Raw genomic sequence first — 20,724 nt, forward strand, 5'->3', positions numbered from 1 at the left:
GGCAGCCCAACAGTGTGACTGTGTATAAACAACGTCTGGATAGCAATGGAGGTCCGCAAGTTACAGGCAAGTTACGGATGAAATAATACTTCTCTCCGAAGATACGGCCTCATATGAGTGAGTGAGTGAGTGAGTATGGTTTTACGCCGCTTTTAGCAATATTCCAGCAATATCACGGCGGGGGACACCAGAATGGGCTTCACACATTGTACCCATGTCGGGAATCGAACCCGGGTCTTCGGCGTGACGAGCGAACGCTTTAACCACTTGGCTACCCGACCGCCCCCGACCTCATATGAACAAGCCTGGCATTTCTAGTGGTTCTAAAACATACATATACTTATGTTTTAGATCTGTATTGGTTGTGAAAATTATGTTAAACTTAACTCACTTAGCTTTGACAAGATTACGTACAAGTTCTCATAATTTCCGAATTGAAACGGGTGGACATGACGGCATAACCAATTAAGACCGATTATGCTGTACATCAGACCTTTAACGATGGATATCATTTCATACTTGGCTGTTTGAGAGAGTAGTATTGGCCCTTGAATGTAAGCTTGCCATCATAACGTAAATTTAATATATAAATGTGATTAATTTTTGTTTGTTTGTGAGTTATATTACGTACAGATTTTTGGATGAACACATTGTTTCACTTTGGGAATCGACACGTTACATTTCAAGTGTTCTGAGATTGAAATTCGCTCGTCACGCCGAAGACCCGGGTTCGATTCCCGACATGGGTACAATGTGTACTTGCCCAGGACATCACGCCCCTACACGGTAAGGTCGGTGAGAAACCTTGTCATCAAAGAAAACACACAGTCAAGACACGGACTTTTCTTCGAGGACTCACGGTATGTAGTCATAATTATCAGTCTATTACATTGTTGAAGATGCAGTTTGATTCAAAATCAATTAAATGAGCAAAACAATACGTTTGTGGATATTTGAGACCTGCCTTGATATGCACGTTTCGTTTTAGTATTTTGCAATCCTTTTTTAGTATTACCCGCTGGCCTGGCCCGGCCCGACTTTTCTTGGCCCGACTTTTAGGCAATCCCCCTATACCTGCAATAATTGTAAATATAAGGATCGGTATGTGGGCGTGTCATACTGATTTACGAAACGTCCTTGAAAAATGTAACTGTGTCAACGCCATGTTGTCATTCATGGTCTCTTATACCACTGTGAGTCACCCTGATGTTGAAGAAAACTGAAAGAGATATTTGGCGTTTACTTCTACACTGCTACACACGACCAAGTGTATGGTGGTGATCAAGCAGGGATCATAACCAAATAATCATGGTTTATCTAGGATTGAAATCCATTTTCACTGGATCCTGCCATACCTAATGGATGCAACTCAATTGCGGCACCGTTGACGACTGCTCAACTCATGCACACCACCACAATACGTGTGGAAACGACGTAAATGTTTCCTTTTGAAACTATGGCAGGATACCCTTTTGCAACTAGATACAAATCTTTCCTTCGAAACTTGGCGAGGAGTCCCAACTGCCTAGATAAAGTTGGCCGCTAGAGAAAGCAGTGTAACTAGACATAGCTTCCCAAATTGAAACTGGGGCTTACTTGCCTATCGCCACTTGGGCATATTTCAGTTGTCACCTTTGAAAGCAGGACATATATTCCAGACTTTAATAGGTCCACTCTGAGAGAACTGTCCGATGGTCATTTCCAGAAACACACAGGGGATGGCTCCAATTATTGTGAAGAACATGAACAGTATCAGGAACGCACCTTGTCAACAAAAATAAATGCCGCATTATTACTAAGATTGACATTGTATATTTCGATCGCGTCAAAAAAAAATTCCCTGGCATACACAACCAATATTTGCCCCATGTGTAGTACAAAAGCATGTACATTCTGGACTATGTTAGTGAAATTGGCCAAAGGATATACTAATTCACGACAACTATATGACTCCCTCTTCCTCGACCAGCAAGAAACAGGATCTTTGACAACTCATGCAGTATTTCACACGTTTTAAGTGCATAAACTCGACAAAACCCTTACCATAGTCATGGCCAGACAGCGAATGGAACTTCTCCCAGGAAGCGCTGCCTAGTCACATCCAACCGTAACTTTTCAGAGAACGTCAAGACTCCCCAACACTGCAGCCTTCTGCATTACCCAGATTGTCAGAAGGGCTGTATTCCTGGTAGCAAACCCGGGTACTCTCCCAATGTCAGTCCACTGATTGGGAGGTACCAAAGCTAAGGCACCGAGAACAATGGGGAGTCGGACAACTTGGTACTTAGGATGCAAGCCTGACATTTCGAAAGAGAGGTCTGCATATTTTCCATTTGTTTCCGAAATCTTGTCAATCACATTAGTGTCAAAAGGGAAAGAAAATTCAATAATAATCTGGGTGGCAAAAGAAAGTATAGGTCGAGTTCCATGATCCATAAAAACAAAACAAGAAGAGGTTTTGTTGTGAGTTATAATATAATGGGGGGAGGGGTAACAAATGATTGATCAACCACAGTTTGAATGAAATTGTGCAATCACAGGTAATGTAAGCTCAAGGTAAACAATGGTGGGGTAAGAAATTTCATTTTCAAAAGTTGTCTGAAATGTCACCAAAAAATTGTCATACAGACTACATGTTCAGTGTCGACAAAGTTGCCTTCAATAGCGTGTATGACCTCCAGCTGCCACACTGCATGCCTTATCGATGACGTCAGTCTTCTGATGACGTGGACTGGAATCCGTTGCCACTCGTCTCTCAGGGCCTGCTGCAATTCTTGTCTGTTGACAGGAGGCTGATGGCGTGCTCTAATCCGTCTGTCAAGATGGTCCTACAGATGTTTAATAGGATTCATATCGGGTGAGTGGGCAGGCCAGGGCAAAACGTCAACGTTCTGCGGGTTTAGAAAGTTCCGAGTCAGTCTTGCAGTATGGGGCCTGGCATTGTTGTGTTGAAACAATGACCCTGCTGTTGGTTGTGTAAGAACGGAAGCACAACTGGCTGCAACATTTCGTCTCTGGACTGCACAGCGTTCAGGTTTCCCTATATAATCACCAAATCAGTCTTCTGATCTCCAACATTCCAAACGCTATACATCACCGCTTTCGTTGTTTGTCAGGCATCCCCAAGGTTAAGTTTCATTACTGAAAACTCAATACATAAATATCCGCAAATTGTATCGAGAAATGTACATTCTATGCTAAATGTTATAGTCACAACTTTGCTTCAATGAGTATCCACTCATTGCCATTATATAGAATTATCTAAAAGGTCCCAAATAAAATCCAGCAATGTACTAATGTTCAACAACTTAAACATTGCATCCTTCTGGTTAGATAAGGATTGGATCCGTGAAGATTCCGGGGTAGAATAGGTCTTTAGCAACCCATACTTGCCGTAAAAGGCAACTATGCTTGTCGTAAAGGGTGACTAACGGGTTTGGGTGGTCAGGCTCGCTGAATTGGTTAATTAACGTCATCAATTCCAATTACGTGGATTGACGCTCATGATATTAATCACTGGATTGTCTGGTCCAGACTCGATTATTTACAGACCGCCGTCATATAGCTGGAGTATTGCTGAGTGCGGCGTTAAACAACAAACCAGAAAGAAAGATAAGGATGGATTGGTTGTTTGTTATTTAACACCACACTCAGCAATATCCCAGGTAAGGATGTGCAAGTCGATGTACTGACTCCGTTACTTTGAGGAAATAATCAGCATCTATTTTGGGAAGTCTATAATTCATGTCATCTACACTACTGCCTAGAAGTTCATTCCCCTTACACGCATGGGCAACGCGTTACGCAACCAGTGTGCATCGGGTTGGTCACGCGTGTGAGACCCGTGTGCAACGCGTTGCACACGGGTGTGCACCCCGTCCGCCACTCGTGTGCAACGCGTGACACACTCATTAGAGGGGGAACAAACTTTTGACCAAAGGAGGACCCGTGTTAAGCTGAACCTGGAGGTGGTAACAAGGAGAGAAAATTTTGTTATCCTGACGAAAAATGATAATACACATGTATTTCCTAATGTCTCCTTTCTTTATGTGATTTTGTGGGAATAACATGAATACTGTTGCGATTAAATAGATCTGTTTTGTTTTATACGACCATTGCTTCTAAATCCGATGGTGTTAAGAGAATACATGGTCCTGGAACATGTTATTGCAACTGAAATGCTTTTATTGTGATTTGACATTAACCGTCTGTAGTACGACTTTCAGTGATAATATGTATGAGGTTTGGCGGCGCATTGTTTTTATTGGACCCTAATTACTTTATGATGACTTGGACTCTTTATCACAGCTCCATAGCCGTGAGGCTGGAAAAGAGCAGCATGTAATTAATGAGGGTGGGTTATATCATTGAGGATACACTTGAGGGAGAGAATACTAATTACCGTACTACAGGAAGAGACCTGTAGACGTAAGCGCGGGGTTTTAGCTGGCCGTTTGATAATGGCCGCCAGGAGAAGTGAGCTTTGCCTGCGTCATCTAAAATAAATAATAAGATACAGCAGTGTTATTTTCACGGTCTGTTGAATAAAATCCCAGCGCAACGGTCAATGTATCTTCTACTTGATCCTTGATACATCATTTTGGCATTCACAATATATAGTATTTCAACGTACAAAGGAGCACTGATCTAAAGCAATTCCGCGGGAGTAGTTGTTACCTGTAGTTGTTACTGTATTTTCCCAGTGAGTATCCGGATGATATAGCAGAAATCTAGACTTGTTCGCGACCTGTGCTCGCCATTCGTAAGCGCATTTTAATTGAAAGTAGAAGGACGTATAACTGATCAACAAAAATGAAATACAGTTTTTGAAATGTAGGTATATTTGTGGGGAGCATCGGTAATGGTGAAGTCACTTGCTTGGTAATTGTGCGATCTTCGTGTACACTATTTTGACTTGCAACACAGAGTAAATATTTCACTGAACATTGCTTATTTTACCGTGTGTATATGTTTACATTCAAAATGTAAACAGATTTCACTAAGGAAATGTATTAAACGCCTAAATATTCAGTTTATTTTACAAATTAACTGAAAAATATGTCCATCTTTATTAATATGATAACGAATTCCAAATATTTGTTTATGTTTAATATCATCACCAAGTACAGTTCTGTATTGTTTGGCTTCTTTTCTTAGCATAATTAATATATTGTGATGTGTTTAAGATCTCTTGGTCGTCTTTATCATTTTTAGTCAGTCGGTTAAATAAATGAATGGATTATTCAGTCAATTTGTATATGACTGAAATATTTAGATATTTAATAAATTGCCTGAGTGAATCATATTTTACACATTGACTGTAACATATACACGCTTACAAAAGAAAATACTTGTGAAAACACCGTCTATCGCGCATCGAAAAACTTCCCAACCAAACGGAAAGGAACAAGAATGATTCTGTTCAAAGCTGCAGCGAATGAATGAAAACAAAATGCAAATATCATTATAACAACCTACCAAAGTTATAATGTATCCGGGAATATCAACATACAGGAACAATATCCATTGCGTCTGCAGCTGTACAAAAATACTTATTCGATGTAAAATGTCCATGTGAGAATCAAATACTTTAATAATAATTATTTGGAAACAATATTTGGAATATATATGAAATATATTAAAATATTTAAATATATCGTTTTTAAACGTTATTTAAATGTATCGAATAGTATAACCCGTGTTTGTTTCTTAACTGATCACTTATTTTGTTTCAATTGTTTCACATAGGTGCCAAGTTAGCTGAGAAAGCCCACGTGACAACTGTTTTTATAATGTCCACGGTTCTTAAAAACATACATTGAATTAGATAACAATGAACAACCAGTCAGTGTATTATCGGTTACCCTTTGAACAAAGTATGTTGTTTTTACATCTGTACTTCACGCCATGATATGAGTATTCCCTAGGTTTAGTAACCCTACCTTCACATGTAAACACTTACTTTTGACATATCCACTGTGCAAGATAACAGTAATTAATCAATCAACGTATTTCCTGTTGATCCTTTGATGTCTGGGAATGATCAGTTGATTTACAAAAAAAGTAAAGCAACTGATCATACATCACTTGCTGGGCTGCGACGTGCATAACTCACATTCCACCTCACTTCAAACCTGGATTTAGATTAAATAATTACCCCAGGTACAAGAAAGACCAAATTTGAACCTTTATCGGGTAACCTGAGTGGTGCTACAACTAAGTATACATGTTATAAATTCATTAACTGAGCAGCAAGTGAATTACGACAAATACAGAAGTGTAGGGTTATACCAGAAAATGTGGATGACAACAAGGGAGTAGTAATTGTATCATCCACGCAATCCGAAATCCGCAAATGCTTTCACTCAGGGATACTTTTTTATTATCAAACTGTAACAATCAGGGGTATTTCCAAATGACGACATCCGATGAGCTTTCGCCGTTATTTGTCTGTTTGTTTAGGCTGAAGAAATTAATTACCATGCGCCCTTTGTTGAAATCTTCATAGATCACGGGTAACCAATCAGTTTTCAAAAATGCGTAAGTTTATTTAGCTGTCCTTGCAGACTGGTAGCCCAGTCTCTTGTCACGCTCGGTTGCGTTAACGAGCAAATTGACTCACGGCAGCTAGTAAGCCCAAGCGGAAATCCAAAGGTCGTGTTACCTGAAGAATCAACCTTCATTTGCGAAACATCTACTGCTCTCAAAATCAATAGTTCTCCCAATACTAAAAGTCAGAACTTTCTAACCAAGGAGTACCAGTTGAAACTGGTCGATGGCTGAACATTCCCAGGGAAGACAACCAGTGTCCACTCTGTGATTCTATCGCTGTGGGAGATGAATTGCATTATATATTCCGATGTGAAGCTTTTCACCAACGGCGATATGAACTCTTAAATAAGCAATATCTTAAGTTTCCAAACATTTAAGAAAATTATGACCACTAACAGTGTAAGAAATCTAAAAGGCCTATCTAAATTCCTTAACAATGTGTACAATACAATTGGTAAATTGTATTAGTATCCACGTATCCTATTTTTATTAAACTGTACATAATAAAAATTGTAGATAATTGTATGTCATGTTATTCTAAGAATAAATGAGTTTGAGTCCGACACCCGAGAAGAAGCCAGAGATTAGTGCCCCTTTTTGAATAGTTTACAATCATGTGTTTTACGGTTAGCTGTGTTGGCTTAAACGTATTTTTATTTCAAAAGAAATCTGGATCGGTAAACAAGCAAAACTTGCTTATGTAATACCTCTCCAGGTAACAACTTAACAACAGCTGGATATATATAAGAGAGTGATGAACATAAACATACAAAATGCACAAATGAAATACACGAAGCCATACACTGAAGCAAGTGGTGTCTGTAAAATAAGGTAATGCAGTTTTCCTTTACTACATGCATAAAATTAAGCTACTCAAACCTTTTGCTTTTGACAATGATGTCATGAACTGATTTAAGAAGAGTCATGTTTGTAGAACTGCTTAACTACTGCCATATAATATCATTTTTAGACCATACCCATGTGTGTAGAAATACACAGTGTTTCTGATATTATCGTATTTTTTAACAGTTATAGAAAAAGTGAATTGCATCTTCAAGGTGATATCCACAAGTGCAGTCTGGTATGTCTGATACATGTCGTCTAAACTTATCAGCGTTTAAGTCACTGCAGCCGAGCCTAAGGCGACAGTGGACAATTTGGCATGATCTATGAAAATATTTAAAGTCAAAATTATTAATAATTGCATCAGAACGATTAATTAAGGATTTGATTTCTTTTAATGAGCGAGCATTAGTTACTTCATCGGATAGAGGGTTCCGCAGGTTGATCATATCCAGAAGAAATGATAATAAGCATAGGACTGTGTTCTACATTTGATTGTTTGTATGTTCAATCTTTTTCTAAGGTTATATTTGCTGTTATCAGAGAATTGAATATACACTTTTCAAATATTTTGGCTAAGCAACTTGTGAGTGCTACAAGTCTATAATTTGAGCATTCATGTTCATCGCTGACACTGACACTGACACCGCATCAGCCCGGCAGTGGACTTGACACAATTATTTGCGCACCGATTATATAACTCCTACAGACACGTGGGGTGGTTGTTCAAAGCGAAACGGACGACCCCGTCTGTTATCTAATAAATGCTGTGCGGCGCCTTTGATCTTGGGGGGTTGCACTTCTTTATTTAATCATTACGCTTTTTACCCTAATAGTACAAGTGCTTCCCCGTGTGCGAGATAGGCTTAAGTCGGAAAGCGCACATTAAATCTCCGAGGTACCTATCTACCAGAACTCTATTTGCTGTTCTGGCCATACATAAATATATGTAAGTTACGTACATGGGGAGGCTAGATTATTTACAGCTTACAGCAATATAGTGCAAATATTATGTTCAAAAAAAGAAAACGTTGATAGATCTATAACACACTTTTTGTACTATTAAACCAACTGTTGACTTTTAAGACATTTTCGCTTATTGTAATAACATCTAGCTAACCAATCATGTCTATCTCTGAAATCCACAAGCATAGTTGCTGTCAAACCTAAAAAACATATTCAGGGAGGTCAGTTTTGACTTGCCAAGCACCTTAAGGTGAGTTTATTTTTAAACTGTCAAAAGCGATTGTCCCTTCAATACTAGTATATGTCTGGAAGCTGTCTCTCGGACTGTTATGAGTTATGATGTATTTTATGATATAACTGGGGAATGTTCAAATTAGTTACTGTCATTTAATCCAACGTTCTAACTGTCAACTGTCTCAACAGGATCATAGGTTTGGTTATATATCTCCTCCCTGTCTCTATGTCTTAAGTTGTTAATCGGTAACTGCGGTCCAAATGTATCAACTTATTCATCTATTGTTGCAAACTTGACTGATTTAAACATATCTTATTGATCATGAACTACTCAGTCAGTCAAGCATCAGAAATGTAAAACCAGCCATGTTTCATGTAGTCCCAATATCACTGAAAAATGCCGATGTAACGTGACAAATAAATTTACTCACAGACAATATATTTTTCGTGAGAGTGAAGCACAATTTTATTAAAGTTTTATTAACAATTTCATAAACTATAATAATATTAATATTAAAATTCATCATCACTTGCCAAGTTTATGAAAATGTCGAAGAAGGATTAAAATCCTAAAGATATCCTATCTACGTGGTATAGGTACTCACAACCTCTAATAATAAACTGTTACGTTATTTCCCCAGCAATACTCACTATGGTCATTGGGCAAATGTAAAAATCACAAACCCTAACGAGATTCTGTCTACATGGTCACACCCGGTGATTGTGAAGATCTCAAATTTTATCAACTGTCAGACAGCATGGCTGTTCATATTCATTTACAACATCCTCTTATAATTAGTATAAAAGTGTCCCACACAAAACCTTCTTTTATTTATTTTTCAAAATACAACACAGAAAGTGGGGTGTGGAGAAATGGGACATATTCCTACGTGAAATAATAAGACATTAGTAGTGGTGACGGCTATGTCATAATTGAACTGTCTAAAGCATAAATTTGGCGAACGAAAAATGTTATATTTGCAATCAAATGGAATGACTCGTGTGGGCAAATGAATATGTTCGCAATCCACAAACAATTATTTTATTAATGGCGAACATTTACCAACCCGCGACAATCGTGTCAACACGGGGGTTCCCTTAGCAATAAACTCGCATCTAAATTCACTACTGTTCTACTGTCGGCTAGCCACAATGGCTAGACTGGACCCTAGTGGAATGGTTCATGCCATAAAAGTCTAGCAACCGAACACTAATTAAGATGGGCCGACCTTGTATTTACGGTCTGGTGAACACAGCTCAATGGCCGCTCATTAACTCAAATTTCACATCTCACTGTTTTGTTTTATCTCACTATTCATTTGATAAATTTGTCAACTTCAACTGGAACCCGGTCCCGTGTTACACGCGTGGCACACGCGTGTGCAACGGGTTGCACACGCGATTCACACCCGTTGCACACCCGTGTCCAACGGGTGCTCACCCCGTGTGCAACCCGTTGAGCACCCGTGGCACATGCGTGTTACACGCGTTCTCAACGCGTGTTGGGGGAATGAACTTTTAGGCAGTAGTGTACCTTTGGCCAGTATCTAATACACCTCAGAAGGTAACTTTTATATAATTTATGTCGTCCACATTCCCCAAGAACAGGGTCGTCATGGGCCGAATTTGGTTGATAATGTTTTCTCTTGAAATATTTCGTCCGTCGCTTTTCTGAAACTTTAGCGTACGAGAGCTGAGCAGCAAACGGACTATAGTAATGTATAATTACATATATTAACAATTCTGGCCACGAGGCAGTACTAACTAATAATTGTGGGCTGTGCCCAGGGTTGTATGCAGCTCACGGCCTCAACCTCAACAGCCAGCACACTTCACCTCCCCGCTTTAGTTGTCGGTCAGCATCCTCAAAGGTAAGGTTCACAACTGAGCTCAATTAATAAACACCCGCAAATTGTATCGAGAAATGTACATCCTATGTTAAATGTTAAAGTCAAAACTTTGCTTCAAAGAGTATCAACTCAATGTCAAACTAGGCCTTAGGTATGCAATGCCATTTAAACAGAACTTATGAAAGGTCCAAAACAAAATCCAGCAATATACAGAAATGTTCAAAACTTTCATATTTAGTCCTGTTTAGGTAAGGATGTGCAAGTCGATGTATTCTTTGTTTGTTTGTTTGACTCAAAGCGATAGAGCGTATCCAGATTAAACTAAATAGTACATCAAAACCTAGATTTTCGAAATGATCCTAGCTAAGAACAATCTTAAAATCTTAAGAGAGAACTCATTGGTGTTGGAGAAAGAAAAGCGGGGTGTTTCTAAATGACCTCTCAGATTCTCAGGCGTAGACGACGAACAGCGAAATGGAAGGCTCACTAGCATCAGAACACCTATACAACAAGGAGGCCCGCAAGGCCAATTGAACCGCCCCCGAGATGGAGGTACTAGTTTCGGAGGTCACTCTCCGATCCTCACTTCTCTTTGGAAGTTTTACCAACACCATTTCTGTGGCAAAGAAGAGGAATGCTGGGAGGAGATCACGGACAAGTAAGTGTCGGACCGACCCAAATGACATATCCCTTGGCAAAAGAGTATGATGGATATATGAGTAATCATCCTCAAAATATTGTTAACACTGCGTATGTTTTTATTTTCTGAATAGTATAGATAATTCAGAAATATATAGGTCGTTAACTGTATTTTTTCTTTCACAGTCATGGTGAATTAAAATGAATATACTGACTCGTCATTATAACAAGACCAAGCTACTTCTTTTCTGTGAAACATAAACTGACGGGCAAAAGAAACTATACCAAAGTATTTTTTATTTAAAAAATATCACATCAGCACTGAACTGGAGTTTTCATTGTCAAACAAAATCGCATGAACGCAACTTCATCATTACTGAGTTTAAAAAATCCCGCTTCTTCCCGAATATTGACTTTATCGAGCTTTTTTCATTCAAAATGGGATGCACGTGCATCACGACAAAATGGCTCGGAACGGTATAAAATCCGCCAATCTGTATGTTTTACACCACAATCGTACCGACCACAACAGCTGACGTGCCGAGACTGACCGCACAAGAGCGAGAGAGAGCAATTGGGATGTTGCAGTTGGGAGCACGCCATGCCCATGTTGCTCGCATCTTCAACTGCACCAGAACAACGATAACGAGGCTGCAGACACGACTCACACAAACAGGTCGTACAGATGACAGGCCAAGATGTGGAAGACCCAGGGTCACAACCGTCAATGAAGATCGGTACCTCCGCATCTTACATCTACGCAATCGTTTCGTCACTGTGACGTCATCGGCAGGCACAGCCTTACATCATGTGGTCAGCAGAAGGACAGTTGCCAGGCGTCTTCGACAACAAGGTATTCGCCTCCATTGGGCAATGCAAGAATGGTAAAGCGGTGGCAAAACAGGGACTGGCAACGAATTCTATTCTCTGATGAGAGCAGGTTCCAGTTGTATCGAGCTGATGGCCGTGTGCGTGTGTATCGTCGGAGAGGAGAGAGAACATCCCAATGTTGTGTTCAGGAGACCGTGCCATTCGGTGGTGGAAGCGTCATGGTCTGGGGTGGGATTTGCAGGGACCGTACAACAGACCTGGTTGTCTTTGACCGTAATTTAAATGCTCAAGTCTACATCGACCATGTATTGCGTCCTGTGGTGCTTCCCTTCCTCCAGAGGAATCCCAGAGTAATCTTCCAACAGGACAACGCTCGCCCCCACACCGCAAGGATGACCAGAGACTTCCTAGCTGCAAATAATGTGAACCTTTTGCAATGGCCAGTAAGATCGCCTGACTTAACACCCATTGAGCACTTGTGGGACTATCTGGACAGACAAATAAGGGAAAGAAATCACCCTCCGCCAAGTCGTCAAACGTTGCTTCAGGCACTGTTGGAAGAATAGCGAGCCATCCCCAATGACGTCATCAGGGATCTTGTAAACTCCGTGCGGCGACGTGTCCAAGCCTGTATTCAGAGCAATGGAGGCCATACAAGATACTGACAGTAATGCATTTGTCAAACAAATGCGTTTTCTGTTTTCGTTCAGATGATTTGTTTATTTTGCAAATTGACATTTACCCCCTGTGGCATTCCTTACCTGATATTGAAGTTGCTGTAAATGCCATCTTTGTGGAATTTGAATCAGAACATTGTCAGATACATTTTCTTTCCAACTCGCAACACTATATGTTTGTGATATATTTCATAATGTTGTCAACACCAAATCAATGTTGGTATAGTTTCTTTTGCCCGTCAGTTTAGTTTCTATGAGTGGTCAGTGTTGTTTTACCGATAATGATTAACAGAGATATGCCTCGATCATGAGAAGTATCAGGTTCATCGTCCTTTTACACCGTAAGTGCCCATTTTGATGTTAAATTCTACAAAGATAATATAAATTTATATGAATATTGCAGCTGTTATTGACTCGTGACATGGAACATTCATGTATAATGATTTTGATCATATTGTTTCTTTTGAAGAAGTCACACAAGGAAACGTGCTGCTAGTCAGCAAAGAGAGAAAATAGTGACAGGATGTGGGCCTCCACCAAAGGATGAACTGAGCTACGTCGAACAAATGGTATGTACGGGTGGCCCAGTCGTCTAAGGCGCCGCGATTCGCTGTACAAGAGTTGCGTCCCTTGGGCACGCAAGAAAGTTATCTATGATTGTGGGTTCGAATCCCGGTTCGCCCCAATTATGTTTCCTGGTTTGTCACGCCGTGATATAACTGGAATACTGTTAAAATCGGCGTTAAACACAACTCACTCACTCACTCACTCACTACTAGCCCGGGGAAAGACAAATTGCCCTTGTAATGTTACACAATTGGGAAATTTGAAAATTACAAATAATTTATGTTATTACTTTCAGGACATATTAATAAAGGAAGATTCATGTGCATGTAATCATTGAACATTTCAGTATTCATTTAAATATTTCATTGAACTTGCAAACGATCAAATTATTCTTGTCCTAGGGAAACCTGAAGGGCAGATAATCCAAATTGAGGAGACGAAACTGGCGGTGTTGGAAGGAATGATGAGTGCTCAAAGTGATTTGGTGGATGTGGAGAGGAGGAGGCTTGAACTGGAAGAAGAAAAAAATGTCCATTTTGAGAAATATTTATTCTGACAAATGTTTGTCACCCATCATTAATTTTTATGAAAACACTCTGTGTTACTTGTTTTATTTTTATTTGTTTGTTTGTTGTTTTACGCCACACTCAGCAATATTCCAGCTATATGACGGCGGTCTGTAAATGAATATTGAGGACAGTGCTTGTCGTAAGAGGCAACTAACGGGATCGGGTGGTCAGGCTTGCTGACTTGGTTGATGCATGTCATCGTATCCTAATTGCGTGGATCGTTGCTGAAGATATCAATCACTGGATTGTCTGGTCTAGACTATTATTTACAGACCGCCGTCATGTAGCTGTAATATTGCTGAGTGTTGCGTTAAACAATAAACCAACCAACCAATCAAATCGACAATATTCCAGCCATATCGTAACGAGACCAATTTATACATGAATAATGAATATATTGTGGCCAAATAAAACCATCAACAAAGGACAGTAAAACAAACTAGTTAATCACAGATACAGATATACAAATAGTATGGAACAATAAAAATATGTAACGATACAAAACAATACATGATATAAACGGGCAATAGATCGCCAGCATTTAAGCAGTATATGGAATAATTTGAATGAAGCATGATGTTCGATGAACAAGCTCTATGATTACCCTTATGGTAAAATGTGATTTTATAATTTTGTTTGTGTAAAGCGCATATTTGAAAGGGCATGGGGTTTCAGTGACTTTCTCCTCTAGCCAATTCATCACACATCCATCAACGATTAGGGCTTATATTCAGAAAAATCGACAACTATATCCCATCCGCCAATACACCCCTAAAGCAGCAGCACCAACACACCACACCACACACACCCTACTCCCACCGTAAACACACACACACACACACACACACACACACACACACACACACACACACACACACACACACTATCCCCCTTCCGCATTTGCTATAGATGTGGAGAAAGTACACTGGGAATAAGACCGAGTTCAGTGTTAGTTAGTTCACTGACCCCATCGCCCTCCTGTCGTGTCATAAATGTCAGGTCGGGGCCTAGATGTTTTGTGTTACGTTATAGGGTGATGGGTGAGGGTTGCGCTGTCGCGATGCTTTTCAGCTCAATCACACGTGTTGCCATTAGCAGACTGGCTTATACAATTCAGTTGCCATTCAGTTGGATCTGGCCTTTAGAAACGTTCTGCGAACAGACAATAAGTATATAGATAGTTTCCTATTATGAGCTGACATGGAGACTGCAACAATTCGATAAACATTGTAAGTTATTTGTATAGTTCCTTAGATGTATATTTGAAAAATATATTTTGTACATTATAACGTATGTATGTATACGTATATATCCTATCAGAATCGATGTAACTATCATCAACCAACTAAGCCAACTCATTGCTGAGTATTTTTTTATATATGCTTGTATTGTAAAGTGATGACGTATTGTAAAAGCGATAGCCCGTGTTTTAAAACTGTATATATAATATTGTTATGCTCAGATATGTTTCATAACTTGTTTGTAAATATATTATTCTCAAATAAACTGAAGGGCAAAAGAAACTATACCAACATTGATTTGGTGTTGACAACATTATGAAATATATCACAAAAATATAGTGTTGCGAGTTGGAAAGAAAATGTATCTGACAATGTTCTGATTCAAATTCCACAAAGATGGCATTTACAGCAACTTCAATATCAGGTAAGGAATGCCACAGGGGGTAAATGTCAATTTGCAAAATAAACAAATCATCTGAACGAAAACAGAAAACGCATTTGTTTGACAAATGCATTACTGTCAGTATCTTGTATGGCCTCCATTGCTCTGAATACAGGCTTGGACACGTCGCCGCACGGAGTTTACAAGATCCCTGATGACGTCATTGGGGATGGCTCGCTATTCTTCCAACAGTGCCTGAAGCAACGTTTGACGACTTGGCGGAGGGTGATTTCTTTCCCTTATTTGTCTGTCCAGATAGTCCCACAAGTGCTCAATGGGTGTTAAGTCAGGCGATCTTACTGGCCATTGCAAAAGGTTCACATTATTTGCAGCTAGGAAGTCTCTGGTCATCCTGGCGGTGTGGGGGCGAGCGTTGTCCTGTTGGAAGATTACTCTGGGATTCCTCTGGAGGAAGGGAAGCACCACAGGACGCAATACATGGTCGATGTAGACTTGAGCATTTAAATTACGGTCAAAGACAACCAGGTCTGTTGTACGGTCCCTGCAAATCCCACCCCAGACCATGACGCTTCCACCACCGAATGGCACGGTCTCCTGAACACAACATTGGGATGTTCTCTCTCCTCTCCGACGATACACACGCACACGGCCATCAGCTCGATACAACTGGAACCTGCTCTCATCAGAGAATAGAATTCGTTGCCAGTCCCTGTTTTGCCACCGCTTTACCATTCTTGCATTGCCCAATGGAGGCGAATACCTTGTTGTCGAAGACGCCTGGCAACTGTCCTTCTGCTGACCACATGATGTAAGGCTGTGGCTGCCGATGGCGTCACAGTGACGAAACGATTGCGTAGATGTAAGATGCGGAGGTACCGATCTTCATTGGCGGTTGTGACCCTGGGTCTTCCACATCTTGGCCTGTCATCTGTACGACCTGTTTGTGTGAGTCGTGTCTGCAGCCTCGTTATCGTTGTTCTGGTGCAGTTGAAGATGCGAGCAACATGGGCATGGCGTGCTCCCAACTGCAACATCCCAATTGCTCTCTCTCGCTCTTGTGCGGTCAGTCTCGGCACGTCAGCTGTTGTGGTCGGTACGATTGTGGTGTAAAACATACAGATTGGCGGATTTTATACCGTTCCGAGCCATTTTGTCGTGATGCACGTGCATCCCATTTTGAATGAAAAAAGCTCGATAAAGTCAATATTCGGGAAGAAGCGGGATTTTTTAAACTCAGTAATGATGAAGTTGCGTTCATGCGATTTTGTTTGACAATGAAAACTCCAGTTCAGTGCTGATGTGATATTTTTTAAATAAAACATACTTTGGTATAGTTTTTTTTGCCCGTCAGTTTATGTTTCACGACTTGTTCTTAAATAAAAAATTGCAATAACTAAATTGAAAATATATTAACTTGGTCTCATCGCTATATGGCTGAAATAATGCCGACGTTAATTTTAAACTCACTTAACTTCTGTATATATATATATTGTCGTTTCCGTAACTCTTCATCGGCAAACCTGTTTCCTATACTGGAGACGTGGGAATGAAGGCACTGTATATCCTGTTAACATACTTTGTAATAACCTGCAAGTTTTAATATTTTTCAGTTGAAGTGTAATATTTCGTTGTATATTTATTCACTATGTTTGGAACCTGATGATTTATCATTTACTAGATTGTATGAAATTCCAATTATCTATTTTCAACGTACATGTATGTGATTTTGCTCTAATGATTTTAACTGAATTATCACCGTTGTCATTGCGTTATTCAATCCAAAAAGTTGTTGACAGATGCAGATGGTATAATGTGTTACGGTGATGTGAACTATCCGCGAAAAAGCTCGCATGTATCGAACGGCAAATTTCAGAAAGCAAGTACACATTACACGAGGTCATTTAAGCAAAAGTGGCAAACCCAGTATCTTAAATGTGAATTTTACATAACGTCTTTTAACTGACTTGAAAATATACGTTATGATACTGAGAAGATTCTGTTATGCTGTCAGATGACTATATATTATACAATTAGCATCAGGCCCCCTGCATCTATACTTGCAAGCAGGATTGGAGACGTATAGCGTCCCTGGAAATATGTACCACCTACCACCCACTGAGATGAGTTGTGATTGCCGGCAAGTGATTCAGTTTAATTCAATTTATTTGTTCTGTTTGACCATTGAACGGAAACAATTATCTACCTGAGGACGTTTCTTCAACATGTCTTTTTCTAATAATTTTGACAGAATGCGGTAGTTGCGTTGTCTTCGTGGGCGTAGAATGGCAACTTTGAGCAAGTATACTAGCCACATAAAGAAACTGTGCACGGAGAAAATGTAGATATAACGGCACACTGTCCATTTATGAAATATAGGTTTGAACACAGCAATTATTGGAGTCATTCAAACGCTCATGCACGTGTCATGCGATATGACGTCATTGATGGGGGCCTATGGAAGTGCAATTTGTTACTGCACGTGCATCCTGTGCAGCTGTACACAGCATGTGCAACTCAAAATTCGCTGTCACTTTGGAAAGCATGATCTGTGGTCATTCAAAAATTCAAAACTTCTCAGGCGCAGACACAAGCATATCACAAGCAAATCATGCCCAGATTGACAGCTGCACAGCGTCATGAAGCCATTGGAATGATCCGAGCGGGAATGAGGCAACAACAGGTGGCAACACATTTCCAATGCCATCGTAACACGATATCGGCATTGGTGAGGCGTTATCAGAACACAAATGACGTTGCCGACCACCCACGTTCTGGACGTCCCGGAGTAACGCCGCCAAGACAGGACTGATGGATTCGAGTTACACATCTCCGACACACGTTCCAAACGACAGTAACGACGTCCCAGACAATTCCTGGACTGCGCCGTATCCATCCCAACACTGTCAGCAATCGTTTACGTCAGTGCGGGATTCGTCCACGACGCCCTGCCATACGTCCCATCCTGACACACCGTCATCGAGTCAACCGTCTAAGATGGTGTCGAAATCATGTTCGCCAACCTCGAATATGGTGGAGAAATGTTGTCTTTACAGATGAATCGAGGTTCAACATTTCTCACAGTGACGGGCGCCAACGTGTCTACCGGCGTTTGGGAGAACGTTATGCACGCAACTGTATTGTGGAGAGGAATCGTTTTGGAGGTGGCTCTGTGATGATTTGGGGTGGGATAACAGCACAGCACCGAACCCCTCTTGTGGTTGTTCAGGGCAATCTCACCGGTGTTGGCTACAGAGATCAGATTCTGAGGCCTGTGGTCATTCCTTTCCTGCAACGTCATGGCCCGGGATTGACATTTCAACAGGACAACGCTCGTCCTCACACGGCTAGGGTCGCGATGGATTTCCTTCACCATAACAATGTCATGTTACTGCCCTGGCCTGCAAATTCTCCAGATCTCTCCCCAATAGAGCATGTGTGGGCTGAAATGGAGCGCTGTCTGCGTCGTCTTCCACATCCTCCAGATAACGTCCGTGACTTGGCACAGGATTTGAGGAGGATATGGCAGTCCATTCCCCAGGCCTTCGATGCCCATTTGGTGGACTCCATGCGTCGCCGATGCACTGCTGTGATTCACGCACAGGGTGGTCATACCCGTTATTGACTTTGTAACTTTGTCGTTTGACCCCCTACTCCATTTTGATCTTCTGACGTCATCGTAACAGATGTTGTTCAGGTCCCGTTGACATTTTCTTATGGTCCGATCATTCAGCTGCTACAGCGTCTGCATGATTTTGTTCTTGCTGTGTTGTATTTCAATCCAAAATATATTTTCTCCGTGCACAGTTTCTTTATGTGGCTAGTATAGTATACAATATGCGTAGAACTCAGGAAGAATTCAATGCTTCCCCTGGAAGCCAGGTGCGCCGGGTTAAGTCCGGCAAATGAAAGCCAATGAAAGATCGACAAATAGAAATGCCAGAGCACACTGTAGCTCAATTTACAATGTCAATCAAGCAAAGGGAGGGGCTTGAGGAAGTCGTTCTGTCGCAGTAAATATTCCGATGTCAAATAACGACAGATTCTGGACGGAAAACGATAGTTAGAAAGCGTCCAGAAAATGTCGTTTTCACGCCCAATGCCCATATACGAAACAACCCCGGCGTTTTCGTATTTGCAGTGTATACATACAAAGTCATTGAGTGTCATTTTAGGTACACGACTGCACTGCATCCCTTCAAACAACGCAAAAAATAGGCAGATGCAGAAATCTCTTATTATTATTATGGAAATGTTTTGTATAGCTTTTATGTAAATGTTTATATGTTGATGTACTCACTTGGATCTGGAACACGCAGCAACCAACCAAACTGTGCACATTACAGTGTTAGACAGTGGTACCCTCGCACATTCCTCACAGCAGCAATGAACACATACTAGTGTCTGGTGCTATTTGTGTTTCAGTGTGGATACAACCATGGCACATGAACAATGGCGCAGTCACCTGGACTACCTCATAGCCCTTCTGGGATACGGTGTCGGAACGGGAGCATTCATCAAGTTCCCTTTCTACTGCATGCGCAATGGAGGAGGTAGGCCTTACTCAAATTATACTTTGACATATGAACAATTAACAAGTCTTCAACTCGTACGCAAATGTCTACACCTCTTGTGATGTAAGCATTCTAGCTAATGAACTGGTGTATTTCGTTGTTTCATATTATGGTTATGATGTGGACCAACATATTCACGAAGGAAAGTACAACTTTCAAAACTGTTCCTTATTCTCAACATAAAGACAATGTACAAATGCTGACATATAATACTGGATTTAAATGCATTGAATAACCCATCATATAACAGAGGGAAAAATTAGTTTGAGAAATATACGAAACCATTTTATTCTAACACATGCCTTTGGAATTATCCGTGTTATCTTATACTGGATCACATGTTTCAAGTCACTTCCTGGTCAAACAGGAGGGGGGCATAGGGATGCTCGGTTAGTCTAACTGGCTTATGACCATTCAATTATAAGTAGGCATTGACATGCATATTTCAGAATGTACATACTCTGGCTCTGCTCACGGTGCAACTACCGGTGACTTCTACTAGGGAAATACATGTTTACGCTACTGAACCATATGCAAAACCGGCCTGAAAAATAATGAGTTCATTATTTTTATTGACTAGGAGCGTTCCTGATACTGTTCATGTTCTTCACAATAATTGCAACCATCCCCTGTGTGTTTCTGGAGATGACCATCGGACAGTTCTCTCAGAGTGGACCTATTAAAGTCTGGAATATGTGTCCAGCTTTCAAAGGTAACAACTGAAACCAGAAACTACCAAATGTCATAGTTACAAAAGGGAAACATTCACCTGTCTCAATGG

The 20,724-nt window shown here is 40.6% G+C and overlaps 1 protein-coding gene across 1 annotated transcript in view; it reads right to left on the reverse strand.

Moving 5' to 3' along the window:
- LOC124131023 (sodium-dependent dopamine transporter-like) overlaps positions 1–20,724 on the reverse strand; it is a 120,734-nt gene that overhangs the window by 32,681 nt on the left and 67,329 nt on the right. The gene's annotated exons all lie outside the window — the stretch shown is intronic.

This window comes from Haliotis rufescens, unplaced genomic scaffold, assembly GCF_023055435.1.
Source record: "Haliotis rufescens isolate VD_foot unplaced genomic scaffold, xgHalRufe1.0.p SCAF_10, whole genome shotgun sequence".
NCBI lineage: Eukaryota > Metazoa > Mollusca > Gastropoda > Lepetellida > Haliotidae > Haliotis > Haliotis rufescens.